The sequence below is a fragment of the Ictidomys tridecemlineatus genome, chromosome 15, assembly GCF_052094955.1.
Source record: "Ictidomys tridecemlineatus isolate mIctTri1 chromosome 15, mIctTri1.hap1, whole genome shotgun sequence".
Classification (NCBI taxonomy): Eukaryota; Metazoa; Chordata; class Mammalia; order Rodentia; family Sciuridae; genus Ictidomys; species Ictidomys tridecemlineatus.
In genome coordinates, this window is record NC_135491.1 from 44,995,683 (window position 1) to 45,016,945 (window position 21,263).

At 49.3% G+C, this 21,263-nt stretch overlaps 1 protein-coding gene across 2 annotated transcripts in view; it reads right to left on the bottom strand.

Annotated features, from left to right (window-relative positions):
- Smpd3 (sphingomyelin phosphodiesterase 3) overlaps positions 1 to 21,263 on the bottom strand; it is an 84,487-nt gene that overhangs the window by 36,566 nt on the left and 26,658 nt on the right. Inside the window, exon 1 of one of the 2 annotated variants that reach the window (XM_078032576.1) lies at positions 18,996 to 19,055. The exons of the other annotated variant lie outside the window; for it this stretch is intronic. The gene's annotated coding sequence lies outside the window, so the exon portion shown is untranslated. Of the gene's footprint in view, positions 1 to 18,995; positions 19,056 to 21,263 lie in introns of those variants that run through there. 2 annotated transcript variants of the gene reach the window in all.

Here is a 21,263-nt window from a genome sequence, read left to right on the forward strand (position 1 = left end):
CATCCCACTTACTCATATTTTACATTAAGAACAAGGAAATATATTAAACAATTAAAAAGCATATGGCTTCCTGGGGTTGAAGATGTAACTCAGGGGTAGAGTTAGCATACATAAGTCCCTGGGTTTATTCCCCGGTATCGCAAACAAAAAAAATTTTTTAAAAAGTATTTGGTTTCCTATTGCGGCGGTTATAGAAGAGAAATGAGAAATTGGAAGCTGCTAAGGGAAGGCAGGGAGTGGAGTCTTGTCCCACACCATTCCTGGGTTTGGTGTCTGGCATGGGCTGGCTGCCTAACTTCCTCAGCATTGACCCTGACCTTGGCCGCTCCCTCACCCTCAATCTGTCCTATTTAGAGTCAAGGCCCGATTACTCCTAGTCCCTCTGCCCACTCTCCCCTAGGCATCACCTCCCCAGCTCCCTTACTTCGTGCTTGAGTGGTGTGTGACCCTCATGCCTGTGTTTGGCCCCTGCCATCACACTTGGTTTCTTCATTCATGACACCCACCACGATCAGTTTTGAGTTCTTTGGTTGTTCAGTGGCTCCTGTCTCCCTCCACCTGCAGGCTAATGCCCTCCACCTCAAGGCCTGGCTTGAGGCCTTAGTGATCAGGCCTTGCCCTCTCCAGACTCCTTTCTGTGACTCCCTTCCTACTTCCCTCCCACTGATTTGTTCTGTGGCTCCGGCCTCTAGCTTTTGATTTTGCTAGAACATACCATGCTCTTCACACCTCCATGCCTTTGCACATATTGTCCCCTGTGTCTGCAGCACCTTCCCTGGGAGGTCCACATGGCACCTATCCTCCAAAGCTCGGTTCTAAAGCTGTCAACCCCCTTCTCAGTGGCCTACCCTCAGGCTTTGTACTGGCAGCCCAGAGCCCTGAGCACCAAGCACAGGGCCCAGGCCCCCAGGAGCACTTGGGAAACTGTGGTTGAGTTAATAAAAATGGCTTCTATCTGAGCTGGCATGTCAATCACCAAAAGGCTCAATTCCCTTTGTACACACCACGGGCACAGCAGGAGCCGTGAGAAACTGCTTCTAACGGTTTGAACTAGTGCATCAATTAGATTACCTTGTCATAAAGGAAGATATGCAAAAATGGAGCCTTGAAAGTTAAAAGACTCCTGTGAACTCACATGTGAGTACTTTCGGCACCTACAGCTTGCTGAGATCAGCAGCAGCAGCAATAATTTGGGGGTACCCACTCTGTGCCATGCATGTGCTAAAAGCATAGCACACACATTTTCTTGTTTAAAGCCTGGAAGGTTGGATAGTATTGTCTCCATTCTCAGAGAAGAAAACTGAGGCTCAGGGTGGAGTGTGGGGCTTAAGTGGTTTGTCTAGAATCTGCAGTGATAGAATGATTTGGCCTGGACTCTGGGTAAACTTATCCACAGCTCCTTCCTGGTTAGGATCCTGAGCCTATCGGCTGCCTCATGTGTAAGAAGCTGTTGCAGGCGAGGGAGGAACTCCACAGGGGTGGAAGGCTTGTTAGCCACCAGCCTCCCCTCCTTCCTACCACCCTGATCTGTCCCAGAGGGATTTGAGGTGAATGCCATCGTTTGTCCTTAACCTATGAGTGTGAACGAATTCATCGGCTGCTGTCTTGAACCATCTATCTGATCAAAGAGCTGGTGTGTGTGTGTGTGTGTGTGTGTGTGTGTATGCAGGTGCGCGCATGCGCACGCACACACAAACACACACACACACACAGAGTTGGTGTCAGAAGGTATAAACCCTTCAAGAACCTGGTAGTGCCATTGCTATGGATGAAGGGGTGGGAAGGGACACCCTGGCCAAGCCCTGGGTCTCTCACCAGGTCCCTCAGCCTGTCCTTACATCCACTCTGTAAGCCTGAATGGCCTCCCAGCTAGAGCCTGTTCTTTGCTCCCAGAAGACACATGCCCTGAGTCCCCTCTCCTCTCCTGTTCTACTCTTTACCACCCTGTCCTTACCTGCTGGCACCTCTGAGTCCTTCCACATCCTCCATGATCCCTGCTCCCCCAGAAGAGCCTTTCCTTAGTCTGGAACGCCCTGCCTCGTCTGGTCAGCTCCTCCACACAGCACTTGTCAGCCGCAAGTCTCCTTCCCGGAGAAGCCTTCCTGATCTCCCCAGTTTAGCATCAGGGCCTCCTGCAATGAGTGCCCATTGTGCCCAGCCCCACGCAGAGGTGGGCTCTGGAAGGCCTGGGACCTGCATCCCAGGTCAAGCAGTCCTCGTCACCTGTAGACAGGCAAAGCTATGGGGGCAATGACCACAGGGAAGAATATGCCCCAAATGTGCCCCTCCCAAGGGAAGTGTTCAAGCTGGTGCTGGGACGCTGGGCCCTCATGGGTGAGGGGACTGGCCTGGGGCAGGGGTGCTGAAACATGCCAGGGCTGTGGCCATGCAGGCCCCTGCTGAAGGATGCCTGTTCCCACGGCAGGCACGGGGAGGGAAAAGGGGGTCAAGGACAGAACCTAGGGGCTCATCCATTTTTGGCTTGGTGAGGAAAGAAGAGCCAAAAAGAGTGCCAGGGAAGGGGGAAGATCGCAGGAAGGTGGCTAAAATTTAGCACTGTTTTTATTTAGTTCTCAGATAATCTAACTTTTTTTCTTTTTCACTTAGAATAGCTAGAAAAGGAGGGCCCTGCACGGCAGTCCCTGGGATGAGAAAGCCATGTGTCAAGGCTGTGGCTGAATCCCTGGCTCTATTTTTACCCTCACGACACTACCTCTTTGAGCCCTGACAAGGGATCCTGGCCCGAGGTGGCCTGAGCTGGCGTCTCCAAGGCACATGTGGCCAGCCCTTGCCTCCTTCTCCAGAAACCACCCAAAAACTGGCTATTCACTTCTCTTGACCAGAAATAAATGCATCAGACAAATGTTCTCAGGCAAATGGCTTTTGTTTCCTTTCTTCGGTTCAAAGTTGGGTCTTTGTTCACAGTAGTTACATTAAAATTGAACACTAATTAATGTCCTTAAAATAGAATCTCCATATTTCCAAGTTTAGAAAGAAAAACCACCTAGGAATGAAAAATATGTGGCCGTACATGAATTGCCATCCCATTAGCCACAGAATCTTTTATGCGCCTCAGTGGCGAGTGCCTGTCAAGTGGGATTTGTGGCAGTGCACACCGTGGCCAAGGGTGTCTGTGGTTGCTCTTCATTCTGTCCCCCTCTAGATCAAGGAAGCCTTTGACATCTGTGGCCAGGAGCTCTGGGGGTTCGCCAGCCTCTAATTACATTTCTTTTTTTAAATATTGATAAACAGTCCCTCTGTTGATTCAAATGTTTGAAAATATAGGGCCTGTAGCTGTTGGCTCTGAACAAAGAGCAAATCTCTCAGGCCTCCTCAGGGAGCTTCTCCTGTGCCTCTGGGTTCTCGGACTCCAATTTAAATGCTGAAGCCAAAGAACTGTCCCTCTGGGGGAGGGGGAGGAGGAGGTCATTTCAGGATGCAAAATCAGGCCTGGCCAGGACACTTTCCCCAGATGGAGACTTCTGGCCTCTTCTACTACCAGGCTTCTGCTCTAGGTTCCAGGTAGTGGACAGAGGTGGGGACAGGAAGAGCTGCCATCTAACTCCCACTACACCCCTGCCTGATGCCTCAGGCACATCTGGTCACCTCTTTGTTTCATTTATGAACCAGGCCCTGTCCCCATAACCCTTGTATCTAAACAGAATAACATGGCTGCCCCACCCCCAATATCGACTGCTACTTGGGATGGAAGGAATAGGGACTGGAGGGGCCCTTCTAGGCCCATGTTCCAGGAAACAGTGCCATCCATCCCATCTGGTGGACACCCACCTGCATAGAAGGACCTTCAGATCCCCCTAGACACACAAGAGGAGATGCAACTAAAGGTGGTCAGCATCCCCAACTGACCATTTTCTGTGGATGACTCAGAGGCCAATCAGCTACATCCTACCTGGACTGCCAGGTTGTCCTCTCCTCATCAATTGGCAGATCTGCCCAATGGCCAAGTATTGTCTTCTAGTAACCACACCCAGAGAGGAGCGACTGGTTACCCATGAAGAGCCTCAGTACCATATGGATAGACCCCAGATCCTGCTCCCCTTAGCCTCCTACTCCTCAGTTGCCAGTGTGAGTGTCACCACACCTCCCCTCCCCACTCTATAACACAGCAGGGCAGCTCCCGATAGAGTTACCCTCACACAGATGAGGGATCTGAAGTCCAGAGTGGTCAAGCCTGCAGCCCAGGATGACTTTGGAGGAGCTGAGATCTTAACTCCAACACTAGTGTTCTTTTCAATCCACCCTGCCACAGAGCCTTTTGGCTCTACTTCCTGCTTTTGGCAAATGTCCTCTAGAAGGAGCCACCTCAAATACATGCGTCAAGGGAGAAAACATGGTTCTGGTAAGGATGGAAGGCTCTGAGGAGGTGTGTGTGTGTTGCTGGGGATTGAACCCAGGGCCTTGTGCATGCAAAGCAAGCACCCTACCAACTGAGCTAGATCCCCAGCCCTACTCTGAGGAGATGACAGCAGCCATGGTGCTTCTTGTCAAGTCTTGTGCAACTCTGTTGGGTTATCCCCCTTAGTTGGGAGGACCTTGTCAGCATGATTCATTTGGATTATAATGTTTAAAGATAATTATGGATTAGTTTGGTGAACATCAGACCCTTCTGTTTTATCCCAGGAAATGGAATTAACCTGGTTATGGGGTAAATCAGATATAATCAGCTCTTAATTCAATATGGTGACTCTAAGTCACATTTATCAAGGTACTGAAGCTAATCTGTGGGTCAGACAACAGTGATGGCAGCTTTAGACTCAGACAAGAAGACTCAACTTGCACTCTCTGACAGCCTTCTGAAAGTTAGGTGGAAGAGACGAACTTTTTCAGTAACACATGATACAGGAACACAGACTCAAATGTCCCAGACCCAGATGGGGGCATATGCACATTTGCAGATAGACCATATGCACTTGCTGACTGTCCAAATGTACACCTGAAACCTTATTCTGCCATGGCCAAGCCCCCCAAAACCTGAGAAAGATGCCTAGATATCTGGAACACTGCTTGGGTCAAAACCAAACCTAGGAGATCAGCAGTGTGTGGGCTGATCATCCCAGCCCCTTCTGTGCCTGAGGGTTGTTAACTGGGTACATGTACTTGGCGAACTTCTGGCCAGCTTTGAGTGGAGGGGATTTATCTTCTACCTGATGACTGGGGGGGTCACAGAGGCCAAATAACAACGAGATTACTGGGTAATTGTGGTTGCTCTGAACTGAACTTTTGTGTCTCCCGGTCCCTGTCTTCAGAGTTCCAACAGGTACCACTCTGTGAGGTGCTGGGACTCAGAGCTGAGACCTTGAAAGCTCAGTTCAGTCCTGGGCTGCCATCACCAGGTGGCTGCTGTACCAGAAAGAAGACAAGAGGAGGAGGAGTGGAGTCTTTGGATCTACGAAAACTACTGGGATGTGGTGTTGAGGGTGAAGGGGGAGGAGGTTCTGGGAGAGGTGTGGTTTGCAGAGCAGAGTTGGGTTGGAGAGGCCTGACCCCGGCTCTCTGTCCCTGGCCTCTGCTCTCTCCCTAACTGCTACATTCTTGCTCTATGTTATTGGCAGTGCTGGGTGCAGAACATCAGGAGTGGTAACCCTTGCAAAACTCCTGGTCATTTCACAGACAGTGACACAGAAGCTCAGAGCCTTGAGAACCACCTGGGCCAATGGGTGTCAGAATTGGGACTGGGACTATGATTTGTCACGCTCCAAAGCCTGGGTATCTTTTACAGCGTGGTTCACCTAGGTGACATGGTGGCTGGGGGTGAGGGGTTACTCCTGATGATGAGCAGAGGCATTTCAGCATGTAGCTGACTCGTCACTCACGGACTGGATGTTCCCAGCAGTCAGTCGCCACTGGGGGTTTTCCTAGCCAATACCTGAGGTGGGTCTGTGATGAACACGGGGTGGAATGCTCAGCAGAGAGGGGTTACACAAGGCCCGAGTTTGGGTGATTGGGACTGAAGTGGAGTTGGAAGTGATCAGGGTGTAGGAGGCATCGGAGGCCTTGGGGTAAGTGAGATGCTACAGGGAGGGGGCTAGGGACACGCCCTGGGGACAGGGAAGCTGGGGGGCGGGCAGGTTGAGAGGATATGAGGGTACACCTGTGCAGAATGGTCAAGCAGCCTCCAGGACTCCGGGCTCCACTCTTCCAAAGGCCAGCTTCATCTATCTGCCCCTGAATTTAGCCCTTGCCTGAAAGGCCATTGTCTGGGATCCCCACCCAGTAGGAGATGCCAGGAACCACAGTCCTCATACCGCAGGCGAGGTGTTAAGGCAGTGTGCTGGCCAGGGCAGGGAGATGGCACGGCTGTGAGACAGGCTGCCAAGCCAGGAGTTCTAGAAGGTCTTCAGGATTGTATAAACAGTTTCCTAAGAACCTTTGGAATTCCAGCAAAGCCAGCGTACCAGAGCTGCTGAGAGTTTCCAGTCTGTCCTCACTCTCCTGGCTTTATGTACAGCTCTCCTTCCTGACTGCCAGTCTGGCTGACCGGCAGTGAGCCAGGCCTACACCAGACACTTCCCTGCAGACTCACAGAGGTGGGAGCCACAGAGAGGCAACAGCTTCCCCAGACTCCACCCAGCCTCCCTCCAGGGACATACTGCCCTCCAGGCCTCCCAGCAAGCTCTCCTGCACTCCCCAGGGCTGTCCACCAAGCCCACCCTTTGGCTTCTTGTTCCTCCAGCTCCTCTTATAACTGATAAGTCTACTTTCTAGAATGAGTTCCTGGTTCAGCATGCTGTAGTGGTTCTGCCTTCCCCAATAATGGGGATGGTGTGAGATATATAGTCCCAGAAGCATCACCGGCCTGAGATGGGCTCTGTGACATGTACCTGGGTAATAGCGGGAGGACACGTTCTAGGCCAGAGTCATGATGCAGCCAGGCTTTTCATGCTGGCACCAGCTGGAGGAGTCCTGTGGAACAGGCCTCACTGGAGCAGGGGACACCTTCGCGCCAGTGGTGGAAGGAGCAGGGTGTCCTCTGGTGGTCTGAGTGGTGGTGACTGGTTGTATCCCCAGGCGGGTATTTTGACTAAGGGTTGTGGCGTCGGCTGGTCAGAGCCTTTCCTGACTGGATGCTGGCATCAGAGTTGGGAATGTCACTCCCAACTGGAGTGACATTCCCCTGGGAAACCAGTGTGTGCTGAGCTAGGAGGCTTCTGGGAAGATGCTGAGAAGGGCGAGAAGGGCTTGTGGGCTGGGCTCTGCTGGCTTGCTGGAGAGATTTTGTTCCTGTAATGATGATGAGCTAGTCATCAGAGCTCTGGAGTCTATAAAGTGGATTTGTAGAGGCTGCGTCAGGGCACAGCACACAAAGCACCATGCTCCCAGACCCCAGTGCCTTTGCTCCTACTGTAATGCTCTGTTCTCAGTTGTCCATGTGGCTCACTCCTTTATTCAGGTCCCTGATCAAAAGTCTCCTCCTTGGAATACCCTTTCCTGAACACCCTATACAAATAATTCCCTCTCTGTTGCTCTCTATATCCATCCCTGATCCATTTTTTTATTCCCCAAACCCACTTAGTACATTATGCATCTCTCTATTGTCTTTCTTCTTCCATTGGAACATCATGGAGATAGGGGTTCCGTCTGTTTCCTTCACTGTTGATGCATGGCACCCAGAACAGTGCCTGGCTCAGAGCAGAGACCAGTGCGAATCCACTGGAGGTCAGAACTGACCTCTGTGTAAAGAGCAGCAACCTGTCTGCTCTCCCTGTCTTCACTCAGCCTGGGGGTACTGAAGACGGTGGCCCAGCCCAGCAAGCAGGCTGCTTCTTGGTGTCAGGAAGCCTGGTTTGATCAATTAAGTACCCAACATGAGACCTCCACATCCAGGGCTTTTTTAGTTTTTTCTTCTAATCATTACTCCTGATCATGGGATCTGTAACTATTTTGGAAGTGGATTTACTGTGATTAAATTCTTTCCTTGCCTAATCCTTCATGGAAAACAAAAGTTTTAAATGAAGTGAATTAGAATGGATTTGCTGAGGTTTGGCTGCTTGTACATGGTTTTACCCAGTTCACTTCCCAGTCCAGGCCCCAAAGAAGACTCGGATGGGTCTCCCTGAACCAGAGGGGAGCAGATCCCCACTGTCCTCAGGGCCTGTGACTAAGGGGTGACCACAAACACAGGAGCCACAGGGCCAAGGCCCTGGAGGAGAGGAGCTCACAGTGCCCATGCACTTTATCTGGCAGGGAATGCCAGGCTGCAGCATGGCTGGGGTGCTGGACAGGACTACAGCCATGTTTCTGGCTTCAGTAGAAACTGTGAGGGTGGGTCGGCAGGGGCTGGGACACAGGGAGGTTCTGGAAAGTAACTTTGATAAGCAGGAGGGAAAGGACATGTCAAGGTCCTTCTGTGCCCCTGCCCCCCCCCCCCCACACACACCTGGAGGCACTAGTCCCAGAGGCTGTCACCTTTGCAGCCCAGCCCAGTACGGTACCTGGGGGTACAGCCATAGTCTAAAATGCTGCCGTGGGAAAGAAGCTTTGATCCAGAATAAAAATAAAAAGGTACTGGTGCCTGAAAGACCTACTCCAGTGACTTTTAATGCCATGTGGGGACCTTGTTCTTGGCAACCCAGTCACATGTGTCCAGACTTGCCGGCCCGAGGATCCTGCTGGGGTAGAAATTGGCTATTACCCAGTTATTTGGTAACTCTCAGAGAATGGGATTTTCCTCTTCTGCTGGTTGGATTTTTAACTTTGGGATTTGTCACTGGTGGAATTTGCCCTCTGGGACCTATAGGTTTGGGGGATTGCGGGTGGAGACCTACTCCTGGGTGGAGACAGCAGAGTTTCTTCACCCAGAAAGGTGTTTTGGTGAGGGTAAGGGCTCACAGCCTTGGGTCTCATGGCTGCAGTCATGATCTGCTGGCCTGGATTACCCTGTTCACGGAACTCTGGTGGCTTCCTTGCCGGGTTTCATTAAGAGAGATGCACAGGACAATTTTGGCTGGCTGGCCATCATGAGCCTGCCTGTACCCAGGTGAGAATGGTGACTTCTTGGGGTAAAATTTGTAGCCTGAAAGCCCTTCTCCTCTTCAGCAATGTGAGCTGTCATGGCAGAGGCTGTGGGAATGCCAGCTTAGCCCAGGATGGCACATCACAGGTGCTGCCCATGCACAGGGAACCCTTGCTTCATGACCCTCCTCACTGGGGACAGGTTGGAGGCTGATGTGGCCGCATGTCCCTAACTCAGCTGGGCTTCCCCAGGAGTGAACATTCAGAGTCAGTGCGTGTCCTCGACCCAAGACTTAGTGACAACTAACACCAGTGGAGCCCCTTCTTCCTGCTGGACAGAGGGCCAAGCGGTTTAGCTCACTTAATCCTCAACCCTGCCCCTGTGGTAGGAGCCCTTAGCATTCACTGCTTTTGTCCTCCGTCAGCAGCACGCTGGGATTTGAACCCCCGGGGCCTGATGCTAAGAGCAGATGCTCTCCCCCAGTCTGCCTGTCTTCTCCTGGGGCCTGTTGGATGATTCATTTCTTATTCTACACCCAGAGACAACGAGGCATAAACCAGAATAAAAGGGGGCTATTATGATATCACTATTTGCCATTTATCTAAATTAGATAATAAATCATGGAACTACTTGAGACAATATACATGTCAACCTCCTGAACATTTAGTAATCTCTAGACACCATTTGATGGTGTCTATGGTATAATTAACACTTTCTTGGAGAAAGTAGATTTCTGTGAAATGGAAAAGTGAATGAGAAAATAAACTCAATCCAGGTCCTCATCCATGGGGCGGGCCCTTGGTGGTGGCCAGTTGGGATGGATGGAGCTGGTGGGGGGATGCGCAATCATTCCTAGCCCTCTCTAGGCCAGGGCTGTGCCCTGAGAAGGGGAAACCTGTTGTCTGCAGTAGCAGGCGACAAAGCTGAGTGATGCCGCTGAGCTCCAAATAACTCCCCGGCCATTCATCAGGCTCAGCATAATTGGGCATCTGCCATTGGCATCTCCAGATGTTCGCCTTTATCAGACGTGGATGCGGTTCAGGGTTTTCATTCAGAGCCTCGTAAAAAGCCCTAGCTGGTTGGGGACGTTTATTGTTCATTTTATTTGAGTTCCTTATCATGTGCAAAATGTTCCAGGCCCCATTAGGAGACACAAAAGATTCAGAAAACACAGTTTCAGGGGGGTGGAAGCTCACCGTAGCGTAGCGGAGACACAGCCACCGACATTTACAAACATTTGCTGAACACAATCAGCTGGATGGAATAAGAGTCGCTCTTAGCATCACATCGGGGCAGGGGGGTGCCCGGTGGTGGAGGCCGAGCACTTAATGCTTGCCCGGGGGAATCTTCTAAAATTCCAGGCTGCTCGCTCAGGAATGTGGTCTTCAGATTACTACTCAGTAAGATGGGGGCCGGGTGGGGTCCAGAAATGGGGCAGAAGTATGACCAGGAGAATATTAAAAGGGATTCGCATCTCTTGAAATGAACATTTGAGGTCTCTGTCCAGGCACATTATAATTATTGCTTAACCATAAGTGTAGCTTGGCAAGATGCATTGATTTACATGTAGGTAGCTAAGGGTATTTAGGGAAAACCAAACACATGCAATAAGAACTGTCCCCATCAATTTACAAAATTCATGTCTGAGGAAGCATCATGGAGGGCAGACAACCCTGCTCATGAGCATAAATTAAAGCTATTTTCTTTGGAAAGGGATAATTTAAATAATCAATAACCTCTCTTGAAAGTCTGAGAGTATTTCTTTTTTGAAAGCGACTTCACTGACTCTCCTCCTTTTATCAATAAAGGCTTAGTGGAAGCTTATAACAATAGGTATGACAGTGAAATTATTAAAATAGAAATGGGAAATTGGAACCCATTCAGAAAAGAGAATATAAGTTTTCTAACCTCAATGGACAATCTCATGTCCATGACCACGCTCCAAATTTATCTTTGAGCTTTCCTGGAATCCAAGGTAAAAGGGGAAACATAACCAATTACATAACTCCAACTACTAAGATGGACAAAGTATGCCAATTCATTGTTATTTAATTATTTGCGAATTCATAAAGAGAGGTAGGGCAGCTATAGGGGAAATGGGGGAGATTTTAAAAATATTTAGAAAAGATCAATTTTGGAATTTTTGACAAGAGGAAAAGCCTGGGCAATGAGGAGAGACATGCCCACCAGGATCTGGGTGAAGCTGGATGGCCGCTGCTCATGGGTTTATGGCTGAAGGAATGGATTATTGCTGTGGGAGCTAGTCACCGCCTGACCTAGACCTAGGCAGTTGTCTGTGTCTAGCCTGCCCTCAGGCACCGGCTGTGCTCTATTTCTCTGGTCTTCCCAGGCAATGGCTGTGACATTTTGCACCTGAAGAACTCGACCATGGCTCTGTCTCTCCTAGGTTGAGAACTCCAGGAAGTGGGTATCTGCCTAGTCCTGGTCACACCTCAGTTAGTGTTGGATGATAAGAGCTCACGAACTAAGATCAGGAAAAATATCCACAAAATAACAAACATCATTTACAAGTGAGTGGGGGCATTTTAAAAGCTCTTGATGACCACAATAAAATCTACCAGCCTTTTTACCATGGCGAGCACCTCAGTGGACCTGCTCAGTAGAGCCAGGTGGGTATGAAGTGTTGGATCAGTGGGTATGAAGTGTTGGGTCAGTGGGTATGATTGTGACCTATGGTGGCCCTTCTGATGTGTTCTGGGCTCTGCTTAGGTGGCTGGGTTGGGACCCTGGTGGGTGGTGGCCAGGCTTTGGTGAAGCAGTGGGGAGGACCGTCAGTGACAATGCTGGCCTATCTCCCAGCAGGCTTTAAGCGTGGGATTCCTGCAGGCATGGGTAACAGGGAGGAGTAAGGGTTGGAAGGGAAAGGGGGCTGGGGGAGAACTGGGCTTGAGCTGGACCAGCTGGTCTGCCCACAGGACTGGAGGCCAGGCAGGGGAAGGTGATTGAGGATAATGATGAAAGAGTCAAAGGGAGGCCTAGATCAGCAAGCCAGGTGGATAAAGCAAGCCCCATGCTTTACCTTGGTGTTTTATTCTTTCAAATGGAACTCCTGATGCCCTTCCTGTCTTGCCCTGGTGGCACTGAGGGAAAGTGGTATGATACTCTGGGGATCCCAGGACAATGGGTAGGGCCACCACAAAGTGCTGAGAGCTAGGAGGAGGCCCCAGAAATGATACACACGAGGAATTCAGAAGTTTGGACCATCAAGAATCGGCCATCCCTCGAGCCAGAGGGGAGAGGCTGGGATGGGGTGTTTTGAGACAGGGTGGCTGAGAGGACTAGAAAGAAGAACATGGGGGAAGCAGATGCACTCTGTGATCTGAAGAGTTTGAAAAGGCAGCAGGCAGCCAGAAATGTGGGACTGGACCAGGACAGCCACAGAGGCAAGAGGGTCGGTGCATTAGGAAGTCTGAGTGGCCAAAGGCATTTTCTGAGAAGAAAAACTAGCCAGAGATGGTGCCAAAGCGGAGGGCCTGAATCTAGAACCATCTAGAGATTGAAGGAGGAGGAGGAATGTGCAGTGTATGAGGCCAGAGAGACAGAGGCCGTTGCCGGGCCGAGCTGTGCCCAGTCAGATGAGCCTGGGACACTTCCTGGGAAAAGACTAGGAGGGGAGGGCATGATGTGCAGACAATAGGGAATGAGTGGCTGGAGAGAACTGTTGAGGTACACCCCTAGCAGCCCATTAGGAGCCCTGAGCATACCCTGGCCCAATGACCAGGGCCAACATACATGGCCAGTTCCTGCGAGGAAGCTCACAGGCCAGCATGACAATCCCTGAGACCCATAAGTGACCCAACCACCTAACACCAAACATAGAAAAGGTCAGGATTTCTCCAGCCACATCCACCTCCCAAAATATCTGAGTCTAGGAGAAAGCAGAAGGCAGCTCTGAAGAGTCAAGATGGCTGCCACAGCACCCCCGACTCTAGCCAAGACGCTCGCTTTGAAAGGAGAGGCCTCACTCACCGCCTGCCTGCTTTATTTAACTCAGAGTCATTGTTTGATTTTTTTTTTAAATCAAAACCAAGATAAAAACCACAAGGTAAGGGGCTCTGTCAGTCTCAAATATGCAAAATCATCCGAGTAAGGAATTGGCCTGGCCAGGCTCCCAGCTCCCACTCAAACTGACATTCCATGATTCCCATATTTTTGTAAGGAGGATCCCTGAGTCATCCAGACACTGTAAAATAATATCCCATCTCTGCTGCTTTAGAAGGCAGAACCATGTAAGCTCTGAGTTTTATGTCAAGAAGTCATGCTTTTAAAAGTTCGGCTTTTGAAGAGGAGATGGATGCACATCTATTGAGCACCTATTACATACATACCATCTTAAACTTATTAACCTTCTAACAATCCTACAAGAACCATCACCTTTACAGTTCACAGGAAAGGAGACAGATTTGCAGAGAATTGAAGGAGGGTATCTCAGCTTATATTGCTTTTTTTTTTTTGGTCCAGAAATTGAACGCAGGGGTGCTTAACCATTGAACCACATCCCCAGTCCTTTTTTATATTTTATCTAGAGACAGGCTCTCGCTAAGTTGCTTAGGGCCTTGCTAAATTGCTGAGGCTGGCTTTGAACTGGTGATTCTCCTGCCTCAGTCTCCCAAGTTGCTGGGATCACAGGCATGCGCCACCGTGCCCAGCATCAGCTTACATTGCTAATGCTTTTCTCATTTCACCCTCGACTTCCGCTAGTCCCTGGTGCCTGTGAGAAATACCTGCTCTTTTTATTATTTGCTTATTTTGAGGCAGGATCCTACCATTTGCCCAGGCTGGCCCCAAGTGACCCTCCAACCTCAGCTTCCTGAGCAGCTGATTTACACGTATAAGTGGCACTCTACCTGGCAGAATACCTGCTTTTTTATAACAGGTAAACAAGACCTTGCTGGATCCACAGGGCCTGAGTTTGTGTGATGCTCTCTGGAGTAGTGGGGATGGTGGTCACTGTCCCATCAGCTAACTGTGGGGCCCGCTGTTCCTTCCCTGGCCTCCACAGCTTTGGACATTCTGAGGGGTGCAGGGACTAGTCCTGCAAGATTCCCTATCATGAGGAAGGCGTGGGCTGACCTGGAAAGCAGTTTTGTCCCAGCATCCTCCAGGGGAAATGACTCCTGGGGGGACTTGATGGTAACAGGCTGTTTTTCATTCTTTAATCACTCAGAAAAACACATTCATTTCAGTTTATTCAAAACAGTGGAAAATCATTGAGGTTTTTCCTGTGTAAAGGTCAAACTATAAAAAGATAAGTGGACTCAGAAAACTCCAGGCTGGTCGCAGAACATGGCCGTGCATTAGGATGGATCCGAAAAAGGCTTTAATCCTCCTTTGGAAATAGCTCATAATAATCCCCTCTGTACTTACCCCTATGTGTGTTAAATTCTTGTTTTTGGGTTCAAGGACCCAAAGCAAGTGACTTTTAATGGGTAGAGCACCATCTGTACAGACTGGAGCCCTGGCTCAGAATCCTCACCAGCTGCGACACACCAAGTGTAAAACTCTGAGCGAGAATCCTCAGTATCCTCACCTCCTGAGCCGCCTTTTCCTCATTTGAAAATTGGGCACACTCCCCATCTCAGAGCTCTTCTGAAGGGCCTAGTGTGCCACCTGGCAAGGTCCAGGCAGGTGGACTCTGAACTTTCCCCACCTTCCCACCCTTGACTTTCCACCTCAGAGGTAGACAGATGAAGTCTGGCGTGGCCTGCCAGGAGGGCACTAGCAGCTCCACCCTGGAGTCCCTGCTCTGGCCCGCTTCCGCACCTTGACCACCTGACTACATTCCCAGACTCTGATAGGGCTCTGCTGTGCATGGACTTGGGTGACCTGTGAAGTCCTTGCTGCTGGGAGATAAACAAGTCACTGTGAGATCCCCATCACAAGGACATTTTAAAAGGGCACTTGGTAATTTAACTGCTTTTGTGAAGCTGAGCGAGTGATGGGAGGACAAGAGAGTATTTTGAAAATGCTTAAGAACTTGGATAAAATCTTTCAGAGTGTCTTTGGGAAGATAAGGAGTGGCTGTCCCCTCTACTTCAGCAAATCCAGGCTTCGCACATGCTCAGGTGTGTGCAGACACCTGTGGTGTGGGCCAGCCTGGTCTCTCCAACATGAGCCACCCACTGGTGGGTAGAGGAGGGGGTTTGGGAGATCAAGTCAGACCTGATGCTGGGTCTGGCAGCCTGGTTTTCTGGCAGGGGAATCTCTTGGCCTGGGGGTCCTTCAAGCCCCACAGAGGGGAGCTGGACTTTGTTTTCTAATTTGTGCACAGGTAGGAACAGAAGGAATGGCATGTATAAAGACCTGTAGAGTAAAGCACTGGCTTTGGGCCTGGCCACCAGGGGAGGTATGTGGCATAATATGAGGGAAGCTGGTAGCAGATCCTGCAGACATCAAATCAAGTGACGTGTCTGATTTGTGATCTGTAAAGGTCACATGGGTATCAAGAGGAAGGCTCAGAGTCAGCAGGTCCAGGTAGAAAGTTGCTTTGGTCACCCAGGGATGGAGTGGCAGCATGTAGATAACACATTTGGAGGAGTGATGGACTAATTACTGGTGTGATTTTGAAGGCCAGAGAGGACAGGCCTACCGGGAGGTCTCAGGCCTCTGGTCTGAGTAGTTGGGTGGATGGGGCGGCCTCACTCTGAGGTGGAAGGTGGTGTGCGTTTGGGTGTCAGAGGTGGGCAGATAGCTGTTAAGGTACCTGAGAGACATTCAGGTGGGGCCAGGCCATGAGAGCAGGGGACCTCCTAACATACAGAGTTAGGGAGAGGGTCAAGCCAGAGATTGAAAAGTGGCCAGCAGCTAGGCGCAGTGGCACACGCCTGTAATCCAGAGTCAGGAAGCTGAGGCAGGAGGAGTACAAGTTTGAGGCCAGCCTCAGCGACTTAGTGAGGTCCTAAACAACTTAGCAAGACCCTGTCTCAAAATAAAATATAAAAGGAGTTGGGATTGTGGCTCAGTGGTTGAGTGCCCCTGGGTTCAATTCTCAGTACAAAAGAGAAAAGAAAAGAAAAGAAAAAGTGGCCAGTAACTGAAATCTAGAGGGTGGATGAAATCCCACAGGAAGAGTGCAGAGACCTAAAGAGGGCCAGGAAGAAGCTCCTGAAATTCCTGACAATGAACCCTGTCGACAGCCCAAGGAGTGGGCAGCCAGGTTGTTAGGAGAGCAAGAAATAGAGGTCCTGAGACAGGAGCCTGAGAGGTCAGGCAGCAGGGAGGTCTTTGAGGTTGACTGGTCACTGAGTTAACCTGCAGTGGGTCAAATGTGATCCTGCCTGATCAGTTCAAGGCCCTAGCAGAGGTTTGAGCCAATTCTGCAACTTTGCAGATGGTCTGTTTTCTTGGACAGAAGGTTCAGAGAGGGCTTCCAGGGAGTTTCCAGAAGATCTGTCGGGAACTTTATCCTATGTCTTAAATTTTCTCCCTGTCGGGACCTCAGTAACCTGGAAAGGGTAATCATGACTGCTGTGTTTGTATTATTTTAATCAAAAAATATAGTGGATGCTTATTTTATCAACATGAGATTTATCTTACTATCCCTTATGCTCTTCAAATGAAAAGATATGTAACTTCACATATAATTTGTAGAGTTTTGGATCGCTTACCTTCAAACTTGTTTTCTTCAACACTGTGGGGTGGGGTGGTCACTGAGGCCTGTCTAGACCATTAAATATTTAATGTAACATGCTCAGCTTCACAACGTAAAAGAGAAAGGGCAGTTTTTGGCTTAGATACAAATGACTCTAGCCCCCAAATGTGTCCAACAGCCTGATTTAGTATTAAATCTCTGAAATGATTGATTATCCATTAGGGTAGCTGTTTAAAGAGTTCATTGCATCAGATACAAACTGATAACATCTTCCCTGCAAGGCAGCGAGGTGAGACCTGGCAAAACCACAAGGAATCTGAATGGAGCTATGGATTCTGCCTCCTGGGGGACTCGGACCAGACTCTATTAAGGAAAGTAACAAGCTGCTGTGGCCACTGTGCCTGGTGACCATGCATGTGCCAGCCACTTCCTGCTGGACAGGTCAGGGAGAGCTCTTTGCAAGGAACAAACATTGTCACAGGGCATAGCTCAGAACCAGACCCTTTTTCCTGCTCTGTGCCTCCTAGGCCCCCTGAATTCTCCCTTGTCCTCAGCCAGTCCCTCTCATCTCCCCATCCCTGGGGCCTCAGACTCTGAGCTGACCCAGGCCCACATTGCACCCACCTTGCTTCCCTCCTCAGGCCATTGCAGCTGCCCCAAGGAGGGGTTGTCCCTAATCCTTCCTGAGCCTCTCATCCAGTCGACACAAGCAAACTTTACAAAGTCCAAGTCTAAGGCCATTATCATCTGCTCCTCACCTTGGCAGGTTTCCTATTAATAGCACCACCCAATTCGTCCCCTAATTCTGCCTCGGCCTTGTATGCTTAGCAAACAGTTTATCTTGGCAGACTCACCAGGAAGTGATAATACTGCAAAAGCCAGGCGGTTTATGGGGCTTTTATTTCTGAAGTTGTGTATGTAGGTAGGTGTGCCTCAGGTTGGTGTTCAACAGTTTTCAGGCTTGATCATACTAAAAGGAATAGTACTGGGGCTTCGGGCTCTGTCTGCGGTGTACCGAGCACAGGCAATGTGCCGTATATTCTAGGGGCAACTTGACTGGTCCTAGGGCTTTGTCCAAGCCCAAGTGGGAGGCCTGTCATTGCAGGACGCCAGTTCCCTCTGAGCTGTGTGGCTGGAAGGTGCTGGGCGCTCAGTCATGCATGCTGTACCCAAAGGCTCTTTGGAATATTTCACAGCTATGTTCACTCAGGTTAAGCCCCCTCCTGTGGTTGGTCTGTGGCCAATGCCTGGCAAATGGGGAGAGAATAGTGAGGCCAGGTCGCTTGACTTCCACTTAGGGAAACTCTGAGGGGCTGTCTTGGCTCTGAGCTGGGTCTCTTTCTTCCTTTCCCCAACCCCTCCTTTTTCCCTTCCTTGCATTCACCAACAAACCTGCACACACTCAAGAATCCTAGTCTGTGGCCAGCCGCCAGGGCTCAGCTGACCAAGGCTGGGCTGACCCACCCTTTCCCCTTCCAGAGCCAATCTGGCAAAGCTGTGCTGGGGCTGCTCAGGTGTTTCCAGCTCCTCTGACCAGGTGGGACCAACTCAATTGTTCTAGTCTACTCTTTTGTTACATTCAAGCTTCCCTAAGAGGCTGCCTGGGAGGCATTTGTTTGTTTTTGGACTTAGGAAAAACTACGGTTTTAGGCTTTGGTTTGTTTTGGTTTCGATTTGTTTTATGCTACAAACACCAACAACTGGGGAAGAGATCAGTCTTTCTTTGCTTTTGCTGCTCAGAAGCTTGGAGCCTAGGCCTTGGAGGACTGTATGGTGCTGGACAAAGACCCTGGCACCTTCTGAGTTTGCTGAGCTGCCTTCCTTGCTGTGGTTTCTGGCTTTTTTTCACTTTATCACACAGTTGCTCTGAGCTTCTCAACCCCTGTGTGGAATGAGGTTGGGTATGAATGAGTAAACACACATGCAGCTGTGGAGGTGTGGTGTCACGCAGGCCTGTCCACCCATAACCAGCTCTGGACATTTGCCAAGACATAACTTCTCTAAGCCATAGTTTATTCAGCCAAGGAGTGGGCCTGATGCATGCACCACAGGATTACTTTGAAGATAAATATAATAAGCATATGCTTAGTGCCCCTTAAGTACTAAATGCTCAAAATATGGCAGACATTCATAACAATTGTCTATAAAATCATGTTTCTCTCAAGAAACTGCCTTACCATGTGATCGGATTTGTCCCTTCTTCCTTCCTGTTGTGTTTTGGCTATCAGTCAAGATAACTTTGTGACCTGCTGAGTTTCCCTGTATTGTGACAGAAAGATGCCCACGCAGGGGTCTATAGCCTGCCACAGGCTTATGGGGCAACAGAAAGGGCACTGGGAATTTTTGCTGAGAGTTGATCTAGGCAGGTGGATATGCAATCAAATACCAATGAGAGAAATGAGCACTTACTTGGCTGGAGGAGACATAAACTCTTTATGTAAACTGAGCCTTCATAAGATGAGAAAAGGGCTGTGGATGAGAGATGGGTGATGAGTTATTTCACTTAAGATGATGCAAATCTATGCCTTTGAATACTTTAAATATAACCCTCTGTTATAAAAAGAATTGCATGAAATTTTTTAGAGCTGAGATCTTTCTATGGGTGAGAGACTCACTTTCCTGATAGGGACATGTTCCCTGAAATGTAAGTAGGGAAGGCAAAGAACAACAGCCATGTTAGCATCATGTTCCCCTGCAGGCAGCTTAGGAGGATCCAGTGCATTCTGTGGTCTACACCAGCAGCCTGTATGTCACATGTTACCTTGAAAACCAGTTCAGAACCCATAGCAGAGCAGAGAAGCCCATTTCAAAAGGAGGTGGCTTGGAAAGGTCATTCTGCCCCTTGCTCTGCCCTCTCATACATGTCAGAGGGGTGTGAACCATGGTCTTGAGATTGTCCATAGATAGATCTGAAACTGGATTTCCTTGTTTTTAAGGACGACAAAGAGTCCAGAGAGCAAGGACACCATCCCTATTCTGGGTCTAGAATGATCCTGCTGGGTGCATCCTTTTGGGGAGGAAAGAGGGACAGTATGAGGACAGGATGTTGATGGGGCGGGGGGGGTTAAGGGTAGGAAGAAGGAGTATTAAGGAAGGATGGAGGGAGGGTGGCATAAGGTAAAAAATGGATCCAGAACAGGCCCCAGCATGATCTGCCTGTAGAAGTGGCCTCAGGAGGAGTGAGAAGAGCAAAGAAATGGGGTATAGCTAAAGGACAGAGCAAGTATCTGGCTTGCTGGCTTGGTCTTTTAGTATATATATATTTTTCATACCAGGGATGGAGCCCAGGGGTTCTTAGCTGCTGAGCTATATACCCAGCCTGATTTTTTTTTTTTTTGAGACAGGGTCTTGCTAAGTTGCTTAAGGCCTCCCAAAGTTGCTGGGGCTAGCTTTGAACATGTGAATCCTCCTGCCTCAGCCTCTGGAGCCTGTGGGATTACAGGTGTGCATCACTATGCCTGGCTTCGGCCATTTAGTTTTGAAAAGATGAGGGATGCTGGGTCCCACCTCTCTGGGAATAGTTTAGAAGAGGTCTGAGGTGGGTCTGGAGGAAGCTCTCCAGAGCTGCTATGGGTCATTATGAAACAGGAAGAGGCTCAAGGTTGATGGCCCTTGAGCTGGGATCCTGCCACAGACTGGCCAAAGTTCTAGAGCACAGACTAAGCATATTAAACCTTCCTTTGGGGGATCAGCCAGAGCAAGAGGACCATATATACTGGTCGAGGGATCTTCTGCTCCATCACCCACAGGCAGATGTGGGTCCAATGTCCTCCTCAATCCATAGCCTGAAGGAGAGGGCAGAGTGAGGCCATACTTTCAGTCTCTTTCAGCATCTATTGACAGTTTTTTCCTAAAAATCTGTTACACATTTCCTTGCACATCTAGAGTTTTTTTTTTAATTTTTTTAATATTTATTTTTTAGTTTTCAGCGGACACAACATCTTTGTATGTGGTGCTGAGGATTGAACCCGGGCCGCACGCATGCCAGGCGAGAGTGCTACCACTTGAGCCACATCCCCAGCCCACATCTAGAGTTTTGATGAGTGAGAAAACCTACATATTTCACTTCCATCTTGAAAACAATAACTTTCTTCTTTTCTATGGAGGATCAAAGATAGCCATGGTCCCTCCCCCACCCAACAGAACACAGATGCCCCAGGGCCCAGCTTCCATTTTCTCCATGTAATGATGATAATGAGATAACAATCATAATGAAGCCTGATTCTTCAAATGAGTATAATGACAATAATGATAAAGGTAGCATTGGAGAGTGGGGCAGGGGTGGGTGGTGGGGGAGGAAGACTTCGGAGTAGACTGTCTGGGCCCATGTAGCATTTGGAGCCCCACCTCTCACTAACTGTGGGAAATTGGGAACTTTGTTCCCAGGAACCCTCATCTGTCAAACAAGAGATCAAAGTAGCTACCATGCAGAGTACCTGGCATGGGTTAGTGTCCTGTCCTGCTATTGCTATTCTTATTACTGATATCATTACTATTGTTGTTATTTCTACTACTGATATCATTATTGTTATTACTGTTCTTAATATGGATATCATGACTGTAGGCACCAACACCTTTTCCTGTACATGTATCACTCTGTCACAATCCTATAAGGGAAAAGGCATAATTACTATTATTCCACTTTGCAGACGAGGAAACTACAGCTAAGAGAGGTAG